Here is a 16,269-nt window from a genome sequence, read left to right on the forward strand (position 1 = left end):
TAACTGATTTGGAGACTGAGTGATTGGGCAACCGAAAAAGTAGTTAAGAAACGAATATGTAACAAATGTTACCAAAGGCAAGATAAGTTATTAATATTCGGGTTTGTATTACTGAACACATAGATTCGAAAAAGTTGTCAAAAAACAAATATATAACAAATAAATGTTATCAAAGGCAAGATAAGTTACTTTTCTACCAAACTGAATATATTTTTCGTGTTTTTATTCAATGTAACATATTTATTCAGCTCGAAAAACATAGTGTTTACCGATGTATTGGAAAATTCAAGATGGCGTCTGATTCTTTAACACGGTAAGTTTGGGAAAAAGTGTTATAAATAAAAAAAACTATACAAAATACTATTAAAAACCCGCCGAATATATGTCAACCTATGTCACGGTAACATATATTGAGCGAGTTTTTAACAGTATTTTATCTGGGTTTTTATTTATAACACCTTTTTCCAAACTTACCGTGTTAAAGAGAGAATCAGACGCCATCTTGAATTTTCCAATACATCGGTAAACACTGTGTTTTTCGAGCTGAATAAACATGTTACATTGAATAAAAACACGAAAAATATATCCAGTTTGGTAGAAAAGTAACTTATCTTGCTTTTGATAACATTTATTTGTTATATATTTGTTTTTTGACAACTTTTTCGAATCTGTGTACAGTAATACAAACCCGTAGTGCCGGGTGCTTAAGTTAAAACAATAAAAATGACGAACATGAGGCTGACACCTTTTAGACTCTCGCAACTCGCTCTAAACTAGAAAATATAAAACATATACCGTGGTGGTGATTTTATAAACAAAACTACAAAAATCTCAGATTTGGAGTCTCTGTATTTATCTTCAATTGAACTGATTGATTAATAATACCCAATATTATTTGCTAAATTTTTTATGATTGACCGAAAATTAAACCTATTTACAGAAATCGATTCCACAAGGTTTCAGCATTGCTCACAAACAAGTTATTTATTTTATTTATTTATTTATTTATTTATTGAAACCATGTTTTAGTACAATAATGAGTGATGATGCAGTATGCAGAGGAAAAGGCGACTCGAAGTCGGCAGCAGATGGTGTCAAATACAAAAATCGCATCATACTTAATTAGAAAAAAAAAATTTATCTGACACTTTGCTGCGGACTTTGTGTCACCTATTCTTCTGCATCACTTAAAAATGATAATATTAAATACTTGGCTATATAATTAATTTGGTACTCATAATCCGTGCTGAAATAATAAGGTTATTTAAAAAGCCATTCTTAACATGGGGAGGGGGGGTGTTTTGTACCTATTCTGTACTTTAACCTTACAATTGTAAGAAAACATGTCATAAAACTTTAATTAAACGTGGAAATACGATTTTAAAAAATAGCGCGGATCAGTAATTTTTCAACCAATTATTTCCACTATCTTTTTAGAAGAATCAGTTCGTTTTTAGAATATAGAATCTTTTGAGAAATATTGCGTATCTTTGGTTCCCAACCGTCGTACACGCACCATAATACTCTACTTTTGCCTTTAAACGTTAATTGGTAATTTTATGGAATAGCACTCGTCTAAAATCGGATGGCTTTATAGTTTGTTTGTTTTTTGTTTTTCCGAGCGTCCTGGGAACCCTAACGCTAAAAGAAATAAAACATATTCGTTTTTAAAGCCCTCCCCCTCCCCCGGAAAAAAGTATCGAAAGAAACGGTTTGAAGACTGGTGTGATTACATAAAAAAAAAAAAAAAATGCCCCTTTATTCTGCCCATGAATTGCTTTCGAATTTCCCACGATCACCGGTACCGCCATCTTTATAATATAATAATGAAAATAAGAAACGTGTTAAACTTCGACATGCGAAAGTGATCATCAAATTTTCAAATTCGCTGGTAGTTATTTTTGGTTCCGGTTACTGTAATTCCAGCCAGAAATTTCTAGTATCCTTCCCAAGCGGAAAAAAAAAAAAAAATCTCAAGGGAGACACTATTCTGAAAAAATAAAATAAGTAATTATTCTTTATGCTTCTTTTAGATAATGGAGAATATTGGAAAGCATGTGATGTTGATGTTCATTTCGGTAATTATGCAGGATACGGACTGCGCTGAAATAACGTTATTTAGAAACCCATTCTTAACAATAGTAAGGGAGATGCCTTTTTTTTTTTTTTTTTTTTAAACTATTCTGTACTTTCATCTAACGAGACAAGATACCATAAAAAAAAATGGATTTATTTTAAATCGTATCTTAAAAAATGGCATGGTCTGTAAACTGCATAAGTATCTCCGTTTCTTTTTCAAACTTTGAACAGAACAAAAAGTATCCTTAAAAAGTAGCAGTCCCTCAAAGTTCTTGGCATGCCTTCCTCACGTTTCTCATAGTGCGATGATACCTTTAGTTTTAACTTTACCTTTAAAGTTGTAAATTAGAAGTTGCTGTTGTTTTCAATTTGAAACAACCTTCCTTTTTTTTTTTCTTTCTTTTTTTTTTAACTTTCTTTTCTTTTTGTTTAATGATGAAAAGGAAATCCGAAAATTTTCATTTGGTTCTAGACTGATCGGTAATTTCACGATCGTAATAACAGACAACGTGGCAATCTCAGACTTGTCTAAAGGGAGAACTCTTAGTCTATTTCCATTATAAGAAATAAGTTTGTTTGTTTGGTCAATTTTTACGACGTTCCCCAGGGTCCAGACTCCAGCGTATTATAAGCACCCCAACCTCCCCATGTTAAGAACGGCTTTCGGAATAAACACCCCCAACCTCGAAGCTGTTTTTAACATGGGGAAGTTGTGGGGGGGGGTATTCCGAAAGCCGTTCTTAACATGGGGAGGTTGGGGTGTTTATAATACGCTGGGCTGGGGTGGGGGCACGTCGTAAAAATTGACCGTTTGTTTTTTTTAAATATTACTTGGTACTTATAGATCGGTGACGGTGCTTTCTACACTTTATCGCCGAAACTGGAGACGCCATTTTATTTCGCGCACTTGTCGTTAAAATTCAAGAGAGAAATCGGTATTTTAAATTATGGCCGAAGTTAGAAATAAATAACAAAAAAGTGGTTTGTATTACTGAACACATAGATTCGAAAAAGTTGTCAAAAAACAAATATATAACAAATAAATGTTATCAAAGGCAAAATAAGTTACTTTTCTACCAAACTGAATATATTTTTCGTGTTTTTATTCAATATAACATGTTTATTCAGCTCGAAAAGCATACAGTGTTTACCGATCTATTGGAAAATTCAAGATGGCGCCTGACTCTCTCTTTAACACGGTAAGTTTGGAAAAAGTGTTATAAATAAAAAAAACTAGACAAAATACTGTTAAAAACTCGCTCAATATATGTTACCGTGACATAGGTTGACATATATTCGGTGGATTTTTAACAGTATTTTGTCTAGTTTTTTTTATTTATAACACCGTTTCCCAAACTTACCGTGTTAAAGAGAGTCAGGCGCCATCTTGAATTTTCCAATACATCGGTAAACACTGTATGTTTTTCGAGCTGAATAAACATGTTACATTGAATAAAAACACAAAAAATATATCCAGTTAGGTAGAAAAGTAACTTACCTTGCCTTTGATAACATTTATTTGTTATATATTTGTTTTTTGACAACTTTTTCGAATCTGTGTACAGTAATACAAACCCCAGTAAAAAACCCTGGATACCGGTTTTCCAGGTTACAATGTGGAATACGATGTTTTTCTGGCATCTGGTTACATTTGCCCCGTCTTACAGTGTTATTTCAAATGTTATTTGAATTTGATTATATACATGTGTATTATATACTGTACTATATTTTGTTATTAATTGTTAATGCCGTATCCCGGGGTTCTACTACAGTTATATTTGACTTTTTTTTTTTTTTTTTTTACCTCTTTTTTCATTTATTGGCTTCTCTGCTATATCTCCAATGCAACGATTTACAAACAAAAAATACAAAAAAAACTGTCCGCGTGATTGAAAAAAAATGTAATATTTCAGAAAACAATTACCAAAAAATTTTTTTTAAATACGGTGCTTCTACACTTTATTGCCGAAATTGGAGACGCCATTTTATTTCACGCACCTGCTGTGAAAATGTAAGGGAGACGGAGACACCATTATTTTAAACTATGGCCGAAGCATGAAATAAATAAGAAAATAAAAATGAACTTTCGGAAAGAACTATGGAAAAAAGTGAATAAATTACTGAAAACGGGAAATGAAAACAAAAACATTTACTGTATAAAAATTTATCAAAATATAATTGTAAAAACATTCATTGAAAAGTTTCCGTAAGAAAATATAATATTGTAATGAAAGCAACATTGGATTTTTATAAAATAGTTTTTTTTTTTTTTTTTTGTTTTTTTCGAACAAATAAATAATTTTAAACATGTTATTGAATTAAAGCAAGTTTGAAGGGTTAACAACAAATTATTCAATAATAGGAAAATTTTGGGCATATTTTATTGGTTTGGAAATATAGGTTCTTTTTACCAATTGTCATAAAATTTTAACTATAGAATAATATTATAAAATCGTCAAAAAGCCTGCAAATTTTCATATAGTTTCACCCCATAGATCCAAAGATATGAGTATTTCAATATTCAATTTAACTACGATTATTTTTATATATATATATGTATACCTATATATTAGTATGTTATAAAATGTATATGGCGATTAAGCTACACTGAATATTCCGCGTTTCATCCACTCTAGGACTCTTCAAGCTTATGCGCATAAGCCTGAAGAGTCCTAGAGTGGATGAAACGCGGAATATTCAGTGTAGCTTAATCGCCATATACATTTTATAATGTACTAACTAGCTCTACCTACGTATTGAGCACCTTTGAAGTAAATACTTAAAGTTTACGCATAAATCTATACTTTCATATATTAATTTTATGTGAGTTAATTAAGTAGTTATACCTATATATTATATATATATACACACACGCACACACCACCTTTTTTGGCAATTTTATAAGTTTTAAATATCAGCGACTATTGATCAGAATTTAACAAATGAAGGCTCGTCAGAAAGCTAATAACCTGAATTGTGTAGTGGCTATGTGACATTTGCTCTTAAATTCGCACATTAAGGGGCTCATCTATCATCCAGAGCCTATTTTTTGGCACTTTTTACAGCCATAAAATGTTTCAATCATAGTCTTCTATTTTCCTAATTTTGCATATGAATTACAAAATATCTGATATTTCCTCAGTTTCTGGCCTTGATGGAGGGGAGACTAAAACTTGCTGCTATGATTTCAAATGATTTGAAATAACAGCAAGAGACTTCTTGATTCTAAATATTTCTCATGTGTTATCTCTCTCCTCTTTGTTTTTCATATATAAAGTAAATTTCAGTGTATAAGGATTACTTGATACAGGAGATATTGTAATTGTACCCTATTTCCAAAAGTGGATAGATATAACACATGAGAAATATTTGGAATCAAGTCTTCCCTTGCTGTTATTTTAGATCATTTGAAACCATTGCAGCAAGTTTTAGTCTCCCCTCCATCAAGGCCAGAGGTTTTGGGGAAATATATATTAAACAAGTTTACATGTTGGTGAAATGAACTTAAAGCCTATATTTTTTTCAAGTCTTCAATACAAGGTAGTTTTATAAATATGCATTACATGAACCCTTCAAATTACTTTCAAAAATACATGTTTTCTTAAATGAAAGAATTCTGACTAAACGCACACACACACACACACATGGATGACCAAGTTGTATGGCAATTTAGTTGACTCTTGTAGATCGTACATAACTTCTCTATAGATATTGGAATGAAGCTTGGTTTTTGCCAAATGCTCTGTTAAAGATGGGAAGAGAATCCAAACGGAAAACATACAACTTGATGAAAATACTAATAATCTAAAATCTGCACGAATTAAAATATTTTTAAATGTATTTTACAATTGGGTGATGCAATTAACCTTAAAATGGTCTTCAAAAATCTGTATATCTATAAAAGTGAAAGTGTCTGTGTGTCTGTATACATTCCTCTACCAAATAACTCTGTCAATTTTCTGTCTAGACACTCGAGATTTGACATAAGGAGTATTGAGATTTGGGAAAATCTTTTTAATTGGTTTTCAACCAGAAATTTGGCTGTCAAGGGGTCAAAGTTTAATGGTTTGACCTTTGAAAACTCTTCCAAACTCCTCCATCAATTTTGGGTCTAAACACTTCAAATTTTAAATGTAGGTTACTTGAATATGGATCAAACTTTTTAATTTGATTTGAGCCTAAAAAAGTAAATGTTATGGGGGCCAAAATTAGGATCAAAGTTTTAAAAAATTGACCTCTGCGGTCTCTACCAAATTACTCAGTCAATTTTTGGTCTAAACATTTGAAATTTTACATAAATGGTATTCAGAGATAGGGCAAACTTTTTAATTGGTTTAGGTTGAAAATTTGAGCTGCCAAGGGGTCAAAGTTCAAAAGATTTTACTTTTGCGGTTTCTAGCAAACTACTCAGCCAATTTTGGATCTAAACATTTGAAATTTATACATAACTGGTATTCAAACATGCGGCAAGCATTTTAATCAATTTTGGGGCAAAAATTTGGCTGCCAAAAGGTCAAAGTTGAAAGAGTTGACCTTTGCAGAGTCTACCAAACTCCTCCACCAATTTTGGGTCTAAAGACTTGAAATTTTAGATATAAGTAATTTGGACATGAGTAAAACTTTGTATTTTGATTTGAGACCAAAATAATAAATGTTAAGAGGTCAAAATTGGGGTCAAAGTTTTTAAAAAATTGACCTCTGTAGTCTCTACGAAATTACTTAGACAAATTTTGGTCTAAACATTTGAAATCTTACATAAAGTGTATTCACATATAGCGCAAGTTATGAACAGTACATAAGGCCTGAGCAAAGCCGAGCTGAACTGCTAGTATGTGTATATATATTTTAGTGTTCATTGGAATCAGAAATTTATAATGAAAGTAATTCGACCAAAACAATCAGAGGTTGAAACTTCAGACATTCTGATTTTACAATCAGTAGGAGTCCCTGTCTGAAAGAAGAGCAAGAAAAATACAAATACCTTGGCATAAAAGAGATTCAATTTAACATGTCAAGATGAGAGAAAAAATTGTGAATATACATGCTGTGTAAGGAAAATCTATAAAGCAGAGGGTACAAATAAAAACGACTGCCATTAACCAACTAGTCTTGTGATAACATAGTTTTATCATTATTAACTGATCACAAAAGACTAGACATTAAAACATGGGGAAATGTTGACACTGTACAGAATAACATACAGAAACCAGTGTCTGCCTAGGTTGTATCTGCCCAGAGGAGCAAGGAGGTATTGGTCTGTAAGAAATTAATCATCAGCTTCGTGCCACTATTGTGAGCACTAGGCAATATCTGATGAGCTCCCAAAATCCAAATCTCAGAATACTTCTTCAAATCCTGAAACCAGAGCCAGCAGAACGACTTCCATCGCAAAACTAGCCAAACATTTTGCACAAGAATGTCTTACAAATGAGACAGAATCAGATAACAAGCCTGCTACGGAAATAGCCTAAAAGAGTCACCAAAAATGCACCAAGAACTGCCATTGCAAGAAAACTGGAAGAATGAGCTGAGTAACAACATGCTAAATATTTGCTGGGTGAATTCACTCAGGACTATATAGACAAGGAAGGTTCTATAGACTGGTTAAAAAAATCGCTCCACTATAATCAGGAGAGAATGATAATGGCTACCCAAGATCAAAGTTTGATAACCAATGGTTTTAAAAATAAGAGTGGTATCAGCAGCAACAACAAGTGCAGGTTCTGCCACACAGATGTAGAAAGTGTGAGCCACCTGACATCCAGCTGTAAGGTTCAGCTGTGGAACATCCACTATATTGTGTAACACAATAGTTTGTAAATATCTTCACTTGACCATTTGTAAAAAGTTGAATATTGAATGTAGCAACAAGTCCTAGGAACGTTTGGGAATAACTTCTACACTATCCACAATGACTATGCAATTCCTACAGCTACATATCCAGAAAACGGAGCTATTACACCTGGCATAGAACAAGGATAAAGAAGCAACCTTAGTGGAAGTCAGTGTCTCCAATGATGCTGGGTTAAACAGAGCTGAGAGGGAAAAGATGACTAAAATACCAAGGTCTTATATACAGGGCTCTATGGACAAATTTATCTTTAGTTGGCCTTTGACAACTAAATATTTTCGTTTACTAGCCAAACCTACATGATTTTTAGAATATGACATCTTCGTTCTGTGACGAGTATGTATATCATAAAGATTTTTCTGTGTGTGCTTTTTTTTTTTTTTTGAATAAGTGTAATTCTAATTATACAACAAATTTTATGTTGATACTTGAAGGTATAAACATTTTAATTTCTTCAGATATTTTTTTTTAAACAGCCTTCGTTAAAATATATATATATTGTTCTATTAAGCTTTTATTGTTTAAATAATTTAACTTTGTTAGTTTTATTTTAAAAAAAAAAAAGCTGAAAAGATATTTTTCACTCAATAGTGAGCTTCAGATGATTGTCAGTGAAAGAAATACAATCGCCAAAAGATAAGCGTTTCATTATTTCTAGTCGCCACTTTGAAAAATCACTCGCAAATGCGACTGTTTCACTCGCAATATAGAGCCCTGATATATATAACATGAAAAGAAACTGGAATCTTAGGAAGATTTCTATTCTTCCAGTAACTATAAGAGCAACTGGACTCAGGAAAAAGGGCTTCAAAATTACCTGGTGAACCAAGTGCAAAAGAGATTCAAACAATTTCACTTAAATAGACAGAACCTTAAAAAGATCTCTTGGTTGGAATTAGATGTCCAAATATTTCTCATGTTATATCTCCCCTCTTTTGGAAATAGGGTACAATTATGAATATCTCCAGTATCAAATAATCCTTATACACTGAAATTTACTTTATGTCTGAAAACCAAAGAGTGGAAATATAACATATTTAGAATCCAGTCTCCTCTTGCTGTTATTTCCAATCATTTGAAATCATAGCAAGTTTTAGTCTCACCTCCATCAAAGCCAGAGACTTTGAGGAAATATCAGATATTTTGTAATTTATATGCAAAATTAGGAAAACAGAAGACTATGATTAAAACATTTTATGGCTGTAAAAAAGTGCCAAAAGATGGGCTCTGGATGAGCCCCTTAATGTGTGACTTTAAGAACAAATGTCACATAGCCACTACACAATTCAGGTCATTAGCTTTCTGACGAGCCTTCATTTGTTAAATTCTGATCAATAGTCGCTGAGATTTGGAACTTATAATATTGCCAAAAAAGGTGGTGTGTGTGTGTATGTATATATATATATATATATATATATATATATATATATATATATACTTGTAGCCAAATTGAATATTGAAATGCTCACATCTTTGGATCTATGGGACGAAACTACTTTCTTAGATGGTGGGTGATGTCTGACATCCGGTTGAATGCCCCATTCCCAGCTTGGAGAAACTGATGAGAAAATCGAAAAAAAAAAATATGTATGTATGTATTCAATTCTATTTATTTATTTTTTTATGGGGATGGGGCATTCTACCAGATGTCGAAATAAAGGATAAAACAGACAATCCAAATGAAAAACCATGAAGTTAACTCGGAGGCATGTATGGATTCATATTTCAGTAACAGAGCTCTACATTGCGAGTGAAAAAGTCGCATTTGCGAGTGATTTTTTTCAAAGTGGTGACTATAAATAATGCGACACTTATCTTTTGGCGATTGTATTTCTTTCATCGACACTTTTGCAAAGTTCACTACTGAGTGAAAAATATCTTTTCAACTTTTTTTTTTTTTTAATAAAACGAGCAAAGTCAAATTATTTAAACTATAAAAGGATTAACAAAACAATACACTTTTTTTTAACAAAGGCTGTTTATAAAACATCAAAGGTAATCGAATGTTTATGCCTTCAAGTATAAACAAAATTCTATATATATTTAGAATTACACTTATAAAAAACACAAAAATCTTTATGTACATTCTTATAGAACGAAGATGTCATATTCTAAAAATCATGTGGGTCTAGCTAGTAACTTTTCTATTTGACTAGTAAACAAAAATATTTGGTTGTCAAAGGTCAACTAAAGATAAATTTATCCGTAGAGCCCTGATTAAAAACATTTATTCAGGCTTTTTCAAGATACATGATATAAAGAGGTATGCTGTATTTATGTATACATTAGTGAATAATTATATTTTTATCAGTTGTGATGTGCTTGTATGTACCATTAGTGATGGGGCGATTCCAATATTTTCCCCAATTCCGATACAAGTACCGATTCCGTACTAAATTCTCGATTCTTATTCTTTATAAATTTCTAAATATTTAACTATATAGCTGTACTTTTTCTCCGATTACCTTAGAAACCCGCATGTTAAATGTGCAGATATTTTCCTAAAATATACTTGTGGGGGAAGGTCTCTCGATTTTAGCTTCACTGATGGTTTAAAATCAATAAATATTTATTTTATCATTATTACCACCAATGGAAGATTTTGCTTTAAATAAAATCAAATCAAAAAAAAAAGTCAATTAAAAGAATCGTTCTGGCATCAGAAAATCTGTACAAATTTTTCCAATACCCTGAAATATTTTTCTGATTCCGATTAATCGTCCCAACACTAATATTTACCCTTCTTTTCCAAGGAAGAATGGAGTGACACCTGGTCGGTTTAATAATGGAAGTTTAGCGAACTACAAAAATTTTAAATAAAAAAAATAAAAAAAAGGTGCACTCTGGATGGTTGGAAAAGTTAGCATGATTTGATCTGACAGGATTTCATTCTCCACTGCCTTAGATAATGGGCAATAAATAACCACCTCCCAAAGAATGAGGTAATGCTTGGGTGGATGTTCTCCTGGAACTGAAGAGAACCAGTCCTCATTTTGTTTCGAAAATCAAATTTGCAATCTTATAGGTTCTATTTGACACCAACCTCACGAGGAATACCAGGGTCGACCACGATTGATTATTAGTCAAAACAGTGGCAAAGCCTACTCAGCTACTTGAAACGAATACATCCCTTTTGCATGATATATCAGAGTATTTATTTACTTCTTCTGCAAGAGGTCAGACACAAGGTCAAGTGTGGGTTTTGATGAAAGTGTTTCTGTGGAAATAAACTGCATTCGAACTTGGCACACCCTGGTTTGCAGTTAGTTTCGTTAACCACAGGGAGTGAAATTTTAATGCTAATAATAAATATAACATGCCACTTGGTATTGCCCGGTTGTAAAATAGGCACAAATATTATATTTTAATTAATGCAGAATTCTTGTTTATTATCAATAGAAATACTGTAGGTATTAAACGTAATGTTAAATTTCTTTAAAAACAAAAAATGAAGTAAAAAAAGAGAAAGAAACGTGCATGCGAGTATTATGTTTTTCTAAACGGTTCGCTTCTTGTAAGCGATAAAATAAAAAAAACCCTGAGATTGAAACCAAAACCTAAAGACAGTGAGTCAAGTACGCTTCTTAAAAAGTGTTTTCAAACTACTTATTCTTAACATGAGTTATCTGTCATTCACACATGCGCATTCACGATACAGTTGACAAACAGATAAAAATTTGATGACCCCCGCACCACCACCACCACCACCATACATACCAATTTGACCTTTTAACAGCCCTTTTTTTTTCCGGATGAAAACCAATTAAAAAGTTTTCCACATGTCTGAATACCTGAGAAACCAAATTTCAAGTCTGTAGATCAAAAATTTGTTGAGTATATAGGTTGAGAAGTATCCTCATATACACATTGTCACTTTTATAGGTATATAGATTTGCAGCAGTTGAAAGTACATTTATGAAGAACTGCACGTTATTGCTAATGTCTATTGGTGATTTCTCTTAACAATATGTTCAACCAAAGTGTGTGTGTATGTGTGTGTATATATATATATATATATATATATATATATATATATATATATATATATATATATATATATATGTTGGAATTCAATTCCCCAATATCTTTCTAGTTAGAATTCTTTTCTAGAAAGAGATTAGGTACTTATGAGAGGGGCCACATGAAGTTTGCCAACACCCTTAAGTAAAGTGTTTCTATGGAGCAAACTGGATTCAATCTTGGCACATTGATCTTTTGTTAACCACTTAGTCAAACTTTTGAGTTCATTACAGACTATGGATCTGACAAATCTTTCTGTTTTAATTCATTTTATTTACCCCCTTCCCCAAATGGTTAGACACAAGGTCAGGTTTTAGTTTGATGAACGTGTTTCTGTGGAACGAACTGGATTCAAATTTGCTATATCCAACTTGTCAGTCTGTGTGCTTATGACCAGTCAGTAATGTTTAAATTGAAGGAGAAACAATAAAATGTCTGCGTTTAGAAACACAAATAACCGTATGTGCACAGTACAAACATTAAAAAAAACCAGTTTAACGGGTTTCTACTTATGAAATTAAAATAAATTAAGTACATAATAATGTTTTCTTCTGAAATGCATTTGTTTAAAAGATCACCAATGTAAACAAGTACCGTAAATTTAAATACAAAATTATATTTTATGTGACAAAAACTTTGCAAATGTGGACAAGCGTTTTATTTGGCATCTACAGGGTGGAACAATAAATTTGTCGCCATAAAGAAAACAACACTACAGCTTTATTTTAAAACTTTTATTGAAAAAATCGATTCAGATAACTTGATTATGTAGTAGCGCTGACATCTGTTCAATGTAACTGCTTTCAGCCTCAATCACTGCTTCAATACAAGTCTGGAACTGGGAGCATGCCTTTTCTTCAAGCGCCAGTTGGAGCATGCTGGTACACTTTCATGTTGACATTTAAGCAGACTTTGATGTGAGGTGGCATGATGTGGCTCTCACTTGAAACAACACCAAAGACCATAACCATGGCTGAAAACTTTATTGAGCTGTGCCCTCAAGCATTGAATCGTCTGGAATTTAAGGTTGCTGTAAATGGTCCGGTTGTCATAACTTGGATCGGTAGAAAGCATGAGTGGCACATCACCGATCTCGCTCATTGAACATTGTGTCACTTTCAGACATGATAGAAAGCTCCTTTCCCTCTTGGCCAACTAGTAGATGGTCTGCAACCAAAAAGAAAACCGATTTTCATCAAAAAGAAATGGAATCTTGTTGTCCTTTCTAGGGCAAGAATTTTATTGTTCTAACCTGTATTATTAATGGAGATACTGTATCCATTTGAAGATGCATTTAGTGTCATCTACATATATATAAAAGGCAAAATGTGTGTTAGTGTATGCACAATTTGTGTATGTCCGGCAAAGGTTTGGGTGGGAGGTTACTGTTTCTTAGAACTTTTTATATACTACCTAGATTATAATATCTATGATTCATGAAACGAGGTCATAAGTATTTTTATTTGGGCAACTTTTACACACTATTTTCGAGATATTTTTTACTCTTTGCATGTTTGTTTGTTTGTTTTCCATAAACTGAGTCTGTTGCAAAATATCTCTCCCTAGCATTCGTGCCCGGGATGTCCAGAAAGCAATGAGGTTTGATCAATGCGGGCAAAACCCGTCATATCGTACAAGTGCTATTCATTTGGACACTCCCCTTTTTATGGGGAGCTGGTTTTCCCCAGCATCTTGTGGGGAAACAAAGAAATATGCAGAAACTGGCTTGCAGCCAAAGTTAATTTCATTTCCCTATGGCGTGATGTTTGATCTCATTAAATTTACACACCTGTCACAATTTTTTAATTGTTGAATTAGAACTCTTTTTAGTTACTGTCCCATCGTGGGCGAGCAGTAAGATGTCTGTTTTTTTTTTTTTTTTTTTCCACACTTTCTTTTTCACCTTCACATTAGGGCTACGGGTTCGATCCTACCTACCTACCAAAACTTTTTTTTTCTCTTACACCTCCAAACGCCCGGGCAACGTTGGGTACCCCTGCTAGTCTATAATATAAATCTAACCTGCCTGTTTAAATATATGTATGGATGTATGTATGTATGACTGCCTAAAAATATCAAGAGGCGATTGATTTTCATGAGATCAGTTTCATTTTGAAGCTTGACCCTTCTGATGACAAATATCGAAAAATTGGCTAAAAACATTAATTCCTTCACCCTAAACTGGGCACTTTTTTACAAGGAGAGGTCGCTTTTTTCGACAATATTTTCCAAAGTCATCCCCTCTTTTCGATTGTCTAGCTTTGATTTAAACTTTTGCCACTTCTGGTTTGGCAATGGCCGCAGCAGCAAAGATGTCACTTTTTTTTTTTTTTTTTTTTCCCCCCCCACATTCGTCACATTCTTTTCCTCCTTCGTGGTATGGGATCGAACCTGGCTGCCTACTACCACTTTTTTTTTTTTTTTTTTTCTCATCACACACCTCTAAACATCTGGGTAACGCTGGGCACCCAGGCTAGTATCTAATATAGTGTCATAAGACTATCCTCCAAGGCATTACCACCTCATTTTTCGTGGAGAAGGATTAATATTTGTTCTGTTATTATATCATCATCCCAAGCATGTTTGCATATGTCAACAAGAAATTTTCATAATCCATTCATTAGCAAACTCAACATTTACATCACACCTGCGTGCACATGCATACAAGGGAACAGTGAGGGCACTTAAGGGAACAGCAAGGATACTAAAAAGAGCTCTCGGTTGGTTTCAATAAAAAGCAGAGCAATGTTGGTAGCTGGTTTGTCTGTCCCATACTCAGCATTACAATCTTCAAAGACAGAAAATAAAAAAATGAAAGCAAAATATTCAACTGGGTGGGTGAGATATTTTCTTTGCTAGTAAGTTATTTACTAATTATACACACCTGGCGTTGTTCAGGAATTTTTCTTTCATTTCTATTTGGCTTTTTTTTTTCTCTTTTCCATTCTTTTTTTTTATTATTATGCCATTAGTTTGTTTTGTTTGATTATTGGTTCCCCGATTTATCGGAGAGGGACCTATGTTTTCAGTGGCAGCCGTGCGTTCGGACAATTGCCAGATAACCGTCCATTAGTTTTTCCTGAAATTTTGCCACAAATTGTATTTCATTAAATAGATGTGCACAGTAAAAAAAATTTTTTTGCAAAAATTTCTGTTGCGTCCTTAGGGTCTCAAGAGGTTAAAAATGCCCCAAAATGACACGTTTTGCCCTATAACTTTTGATCCATCGATTAGATTTTTCTGAAACTTGGCCAAAATATGGAGCCCATTGTTCTTAATATAAATCCAGTATGGGTGATACTGGCAAAATTCTGGTTTGTGTCCCCGGGAACTTATAGTGCTAAAAACGCCTCTTTTTATGGCTCTTTTTTCATATTTCTCAACAAAAACTTATGTCTGACTATATAGTGGTTTCTCATAGTGGTCAACTCAAATATACATATATTTGTGGCTCTTTTTTCATATTTCTTAAAAACTTGATATGTCTTATTATATAGTAGTTTTTCACAGTGGTCAACTCAAATATACATATGTTAAGGCCTGAAACTGCGCTATTTTCCATTTACACTGAGATTCGACGTATCCAGGGGCTCAAAAGAGGTTAAAAAAATGGCAAAAAATGGTACTTTTTGCTCCATAGCATTTAATCCATCCATTAGATTTTCCTGAAATTTGGCCGAAATGTGGAGGTATTGTTCTGAATATAAATTCAGTATGGTTGACCCTGGCAAAGTTCTGGTTCGCATCCCTCCGGGACTTTTAGCGCTAAATAAACATGCCTTTTTGGAGCTCTTTTTTTCATATTACTCAAAAACTTGATATGTATATCTATATAGTGGTTTTCCATGGTGCTGAATTCAAATATACATGTCTTAAGGTGTGAAACTGCACCGTTTGTCCATTTTCACTAGGATTCATCATTTCTAGGAGCTCAAAAGGGGTTACAAATGCCCCAAAATTGCCAAAAATAATACTTTTTTCCTCATCCATTAGATTTTTCTGAAACTTGGCGAAAATGTGAAGGCAACGTTGGCTCTTCACACTTCACATTCATCATTTCTTCACTATTTTTTTGCGGCGTCATCTCACATGCAGCACCAGAGTGGGACTGTGCACGTGCAGCTTGTTATTTCTAATAGGAGTTTGAAAATTAAATTTAATTATTGAACCAAATTGCTACCTATAAAACTTTAACTAATTTTCTTAAGCAAATATTGTTGTAATCTTTTGTACTTGTGAGTTGAAACTTTTTTTCCTTAGCATGCTAAAATATACTTTAGTTCTGAAATTTGAAAAAATCCTGCCTTTGTTCTAATGGA

General features: G+C 33.1%; 2 protein-coding genes across 2 annotated transcripts in view; one reads left to right on the forward strand and one right to left on the reverse strand.

Annotated features, from left to right (window-relative positions):
* The window catches only part of LOC145293897 (NEDD8-activating enzyme E1 catalytic subunit-like), a 195,708-nt gene that overhangs the window by 174,359 nt on the left and 5,080 nt on the right, over positions 1-16,269 (reverse strand). The gene's annotated exons all lie outside the window — the stretch shown is intronic.
* The window catches only part of LOC145293898 (PRA1 family protein 3-like), a 116,143-nt gene that overhangs the window by 946 nt on the left and 98,928 nt on the right, over positions 1-16,269 (forward strand). The window lies entirely within an intron of this gene.

The sequence above is a fragment of the Euprymna scolopes genome, chromosome 15 (genome assembly GCF_053919585.1).
Source record: "Euprymna scolopes isolate OS-2025 chromosome 15, ASM5391958v1, whole genome shotgun sequence".
In the NCBI taxonomy this organism is placed as follows: Eukaryota; Metazoa; Mollusca; class Cephalopoda; order Sepiida; family Sepiolidae; genus Euprymna; species Euprymna scolopes.